Source organism: Oncorhynchus keta, chromosome 19 (genome assembly GCF_023373465.1).
Source record: "Oncorhynchus keta strain PuntledgeMale-10-30-2019 chromosome 19, Oket_V2, whole genome shotgun sequence".
Classification (NCBI taxonomy): domain Eukaryota; kingdom Metazoa; phylum Chordata; class Actinopteri; order Salmoniformes; family Salmonidae; genus Oncorhynchus; species Oncorhynchus keta.
This window is the reverse complement of record NC_068439.1, coordinates 37,827,431-37,833,722: the sequence shown is the minus strand read 5'-3', so window position 1 is coordinate 37,833,722 and position 6,292 is coordinate 37,827,431.

Below are 6,292 nucleotides of genomic sequence, written 5' to 3'. Positions count from 1 at the left end.
TGGAAAAATCATAAAACATTTATGACAGATTACTAGAGTTACTTTTGATTCATTCTGGGGATTTTGAGGAATTGAAATAGGCTTAATCGGTCAGGAAACACTCCTTCAATACTGAAATCTAGTTTTTGTAATGAGCAACAGAAAAGCACTCTTGCCAATCGGCGTGTTCAGTGGCGCTTTAAGGAGTGGTGATACTGAGATGCACAAATTAGTATTGTAGGAGAGAGGGGGAGGGATGAGGAGAGGTGACAGAGGAGGAGAGGTGAAAGGGAGACAGAGGCAGCGATGGATGCTCGTGGGTTGCATACAGAAATAAACATACAGCCATGTTTCTATTTATAGCTGTGTGTGTGTGTGTGTGTGTGTGTGTGTGTGTGTGTGTGTGTGTGTGTGTGTGTGTGTGTGTGTGTGTGTGTGTGTGTGTGTGTGTGTGTGTGTGTGTGTGTGTGTGTGTGTGTGTGTGTGTGTGTGTGTGTGTGTGTGTGTGTGTGTGTGTGTGTGTGTGTGTGTGTTACCTGTTGTGGTAAACCGTGGGGTGTTGGGTTGAGTGTGGAGAGATGGACACAGAGACCGAGATCTAGTCAGAAAACACAACTTTACTATGCAACAAAAAATAACATAGGGTTGGCTCAGTCCTTCTTCTCATATTTGGCTTCGTGCCTCCGGGGGCTTCGTTCCCCTCGATAGGCTCACTCCTTGCCTCTCTCTTTGTCTTCCTCACGGTGTGCCACGGTGCTCCATTTATGTGGCTTGCATGGCTGGTTGGCACTCTCCCCTAATTACCTCTACTTGGGGCCAACAGCGTCGGGGTGCCCAGCCCGTGTACTCCCAGCAGAGTGACCCAGCGTCACGGAACGTACCTCCCCTCAATCAACAACCCTCGGGGTAGACCTTCCGGGATAACACTGTGTATGTGTGCCTGTGTGCACATGCGTTTGTGTGGCCGGCTGGCTGGTTGGCTCGCTGGCTCGCTAGTTGGCTGGCTGGTTGACTATGGGTCTTTCCGTGTATTTGTTATGTACTGTACTTGTGTGTCTGTATATGTCTACATATTTATCTATGCACATCATGTCTGCATATTTATCTTTGCACATGCATGCGTCACACGTGTGGGTAATCCTATTCTTGGCAATGAGTTGGTCTATCACATGCTGAGTCTCATGGAAGGACACTAAGAGAGAGATGCCAAGAGAAGAGGAGAGAGAGAGAGAGGAGAGAGAGAGAGACAATGAGAGAGAGAGAGAGAGAGAGAGAGAGAGAGAGAGAGAGAGAGAGAGAGAGAGAGAGAGAGAGAGAGAGAGAGAGAGAGAGAGAGAGAGAGAGAGAGAGAGAGAGAGAGAGAGAGAGAGAGAGAGAGAGAGAGAGAGAGAGAGAGAGAGAGAGAGAGAGAGAGAGAGAGAGAGAGAGAGAGAGAGAGAGAGAGAGAGAGAGAGAGAGAGAGAGAGAGAGAGAGAGAGAGAGAGAGAGAGACAGACAGACAGACAGACAGACGACAGACAGACAGACAGACAGACAGACAGACAGACAGACAGACAGACAGACAGACAGACAGACAGACAGACAGACAGACAGACAGACAGACAGACAGACAGACAGACAGACAGACAGACAGACAGACAGACAGACAGACAGACAGACAGACAGACATGACTACTTCCTTATCAACCTTGAGTGATTTTGTCTGTGGTGACTTTCGTATTTAAAAAATATTTGGCTTCACTGTAATATGTGGCCACAGTCTTGTGGCATTATCATCATTCCACGCACACGCACATACTGATATAAATCCCACAAAAGGCTTGTCAGGTTCAAAAGCTTACAGCAAAGACAAATAACGATCCCTCCCACACTCGCGACTGCAGCTTAATCAATAGGTTCACTTCGCCTTCAAACAGCTGAAGGTAAAGCATCTGATCTCTGCTGCTCTCTCGCAGGGAAGAGGACTCTGAGGCTGTGTCTCAAATGGCAGCCTGTTCTCTACATAGTGCTTTACTTTTGACCAGTGCCCATAGGGAATAGGATGCCATTTGGGACTCCTGAGACAAGTCGCTCTAAGGAACACTTTCTTAATCCTCCCACTCTGCTCCCTTGTTAAAAACCACGTCTCTCAGGATTATCCAATCCATATCCTAGATTGGAGTTTTCCAGATTCAGTCTTGTTATAAGGGCAGCTCTGCGTCAATGGCAAAAAAAAATCTGTGATTAGTTAAGTTTAGGCAAGGAATGTGATTGGTTAAGTTTAGGCAAGGAATTTCAATTGGTTGAGATTAGGGTTAAGTATGGGTTTAGTATTTAGTATTTTATTAGGATCCCCATCCCCAAAGCTGCTCTTCCTCGGGCCCAACCTGGGTAAAGTTTGATTAAGAAATTTGGTTCGGTTTAAAAAGTTAAGGGGAAACTCGACTGTGCTCATGGCCTTCCAAGCCTGTCCGAGGTCCAAAACTAATTTGAAGAATCTGTCATTGTTAAATGGTGGTAGCCTAATTAGGATTCTTCCATTTCCCTCAATGGCCATATGTTCATGTTTTCAGGCTTATTTACATTATCTGTTATTTCTCTCACACAGAGTCATGTTCTTCCCAGACCTAGGTTCAAATACTATTTGAAATCTTTCAAATACTTTGAATGTTTGCTTTGCCTGCCTGGAATGCCATATGGGCGGGGTTTACACTTTTGGGACTTTACTATTGGTTCCTTTGTTGCTGGCAAGCTCAATCAATCACAGCAAAAGTGTTTAAAATGATTTCAAGTAGTATTTGAGCCCAGGTCTGCTTCTTCCTCCAAATACATTTTTCTTACCCTTGTTTTACCATCTGGTTGCTCGAGCTGCCCTGAAGCATCAACAGAAATAAATAGCCTTTCCACATAGCATCAGCTCATCAGAAACCAACCGTATGCATGATCGCTCAAAGCATATGGTACTATACATTTCACTACAAGACTGACTGCCATAGCTATAAAGAGCCAATCACACAGCATTCACATCTGCCACTCAAAACACACACTGTAATAGCCATAGTGACACTTTAGGTGTTGTGTTGAATGCAGGCCCGGTGGAACAGTGCCCAGCCAGAATGAATGTGGTGGCCTTGCCGCTGTTGACAGCCCACTAATCCAGACAGAGAGCCGCTACTTGGGGCCCCCACCTGTACCGATTGGTTGCCCTTGGCGACAATCAATTCTTTGGGTGGAATAGGAGCAATCAAGCAGGGTTTTATTTACTTGCCAGCTTATTGGTTCGGCAGACGCCATCACCCATGGCGACTGATGTAGACGACTCTGGTTTCATTAGGACTCTCATGGGGATGTAGAGTATTTCGCTGTGCTGAGATGGAGTCAGCCATAGAATTAGAATACTAGAATGGGCGTGAACCTTCTTATGATGGGATAAAGGTCAGCCATTTTGGTTTGCCAGTGCTGTGATAAGATATTGTTTAAAATAATGAATTTGAAGAATTGATCTGCGCTGTATGTTTGTTAGCTAGCTACCCAGACAGATTTAGAGGAATGATTCAATTAATTTTTCAAACAAACTGCCAATATGCCCACATTCCATTCAAACAATACAGTTAATCAATCCATTGTCATACACTGGCTCAAATCAGTTGATGATTTCACAAGTTGTAAATGCAACAAGCACTGATATTGTATCATATAAAAGCACACAGCTTTCAAAGAAAACAAAAATGTAGACATTTATATTTTAGAGTCTATTTATACGGAAAATGTGTATAAAATTTGTATAAACTGTACTTATAATTACATGAAAATATTTTAGGTGGACAATAATTCTATTACACCATTTCTGATACATCACATGCCTTTACCTTTCATTTCCTGCATAAGTAAAAGGATTATGTCTCGACTGCCATTCATTCCAGTTAGACTGGGTTCGGTTTCTCCCTGAACAATATGGCTGCCATTTTCACACCCTTCTGGAACTTTGAGGGTTTATGACATAGCCCCCTCCCCCCTCTAATTGAATAGGATCTCTATGGAGACAGCAACCATCTGGTTTGAACAGGTTTTCTTCCGTTTGCAACATTTTGCAGCCAGTGAGCAATGTGCACTGCCACTTTAGTCTGACTATTGTGACTGTTTCCTGACTGTATCATATCCCCACTGCCAGCTTTTACCTTATCTTCAGCATTAGGATGGTTTATAAGAAAACATGTATTTGTTTTCTAACTGTTGTGACATTTTAATTAGTAAATTGTATCTCTTCGCTGCTATTGATTCTAAATAATGCTCCTAATTATAAAAGTAAAACCCTTCTCTCTCTTCCCAGTAATGAAGTAAAAGATTGCTACTGTGTAACGTGTGAAACTGCATCAACGCCCCTATAAGTGCATAAGTTTGTTTATATTTGATAGTCTGGTTTGGGTTTAGGTCAAGTTACTGTGGTAGGAAAACCACATTCCAAAGGCATTTCCCAGCTAGCAAATAATGTTCTGAGAACCATATGTTTCTTAGGGCTTGGTGAGAGCATGGTTGTCCTATGGTTATATGTGGATGTCAGACAGACCCATCCAGGTTCCTCTCTCCGCAGGGTCGAATCTCTGGATCAGGATTTTGATGAACTGGTGTTCTGCCTCACTGTGCACAGAGACCAGGTTTGCTCCCTGAGTCAAAGAGTAGGACTCAGCATCAGGCCAGTTCAGTGGTGTAGCGACATACTTATAGCAGCGTCCGTTAAAATCGTACCAGCCCACTGGGCAGGAGTTTTGGGGTAGCTCTTCCCCCTGGTAAAAACACAGGAGCACCCAAAGCAAGGCAGTGGAGAAAGGCGACACAGAGGAACACGAACATGTTGCAGAGTGTTGGGCCGGTAGGCAGGCACTATAGGTGAGCTGTGCAGCAGTGGGCCCTGTCCTTTTATCTCATTCAGAGAGGGCAGGGAGGCCGGTAGGCTTGACATCATTGGTGGATCACCCCACCGATCCATATACGTGCACATTCTCTGTCTTGGAGTGAATTTTAACCTCTGCCTTTACTAAACTGTTTACTTTTTACTTTTTTTTTTACTTTTTAGATTTCACTCCAGATCCTAACAAAAAAAAACGAACTCAAAAAGTTTTAAAAGAAAACAACATATTTAAGGAAATTAAAAATGATAAGAAAGTTATTTCTCAATTCCCTCACTAAGGGCTTGAGTGAATAACCTATGCTGCAAAGGCGTGACAACTGCCAGATAAGGGGCTATTGCCACGTAACCAAGTGGTCATATCAACTCTGCAGCTGTGTTCTTCTCATCATTTCTGTGCCAAGTTTTGGTACAGGGCTATTTGACACTAACAAAGCACACCTAGATAGTATGTTTTACATCTTTGACTTAAGGTAAAAATCTACCATATTTACTGCTGTTCAATAGTCATTTCAAGTTTCAAGCTTTTTTTGCAAGCATTACCCCCAATAATTCAGTAGTCAATAATAATGTAAGGTAGAACAAAATATATAAAAATAAGAAATAAGAAAAACACGATAAACTACTGTAAGTAAGCATATACAGGGTCAGTTCCAGTACCATCATAACCCAAAATATAAGGATGGTTTACATCATTGTTTAGGTTTTGTTGTAATTTGAGTCCTTGTCAACAAACAATGTACCCCATAGCTTCAAGTTGCTGTCAGGTCTTGCATCCATAGATTTATCTAGAAATGTGAGAGTGCTTACATTTCTCTAGCCATTTTCCTCAGCTTAGAAAATCAAGTGTCAAGGGGTGCCGTTTGCTGACACACAGACTCAGGGTTGTGGCTTTAGCAACAGTCATGTTTTTCTACATGAAAGCGTTTCAGATTGACAAAATAACAGCATATTTTGGATGACAAAATAACAGCATATTTTGGAACCATCTTAGACAGTGAGACATAAGACAGTCCCGAGAGAGGAAGTGAAATAAAGAGCTATTCTAGTTTAACCTCCCCACAAAAGTGCGTGGCCTGCTTGACATAGTGGGGCACAACTGATGAGGATAAAGAGTAGCAGTGTGTGTGTGTGTGTGTGTGTGTGTGTGTGTGTGTGTGTGTGTGTGTGTGTGTGTGTGTGTGTGTGTGTGTGTGTGTGTGTGTGTGTGTGTGTGTGTGTGTGTGTGTTCTCTATAATTCAGAGCTTTTCACACTCGTCTGCATGTCGTGCGGTGCACACGTCTGTGTTCCTCCCTCCTCCGCCTGTTAGTCTGTCGACCTCTCTTCATGTTCGCGTTTGTCTCTCTTAGTGATGCGTCTCCAGTTGGTCGAGTGCTTTTGCCCCGATAGGTTGGTCATTCCTTGCATCTCACCTTTGTTGCTACTT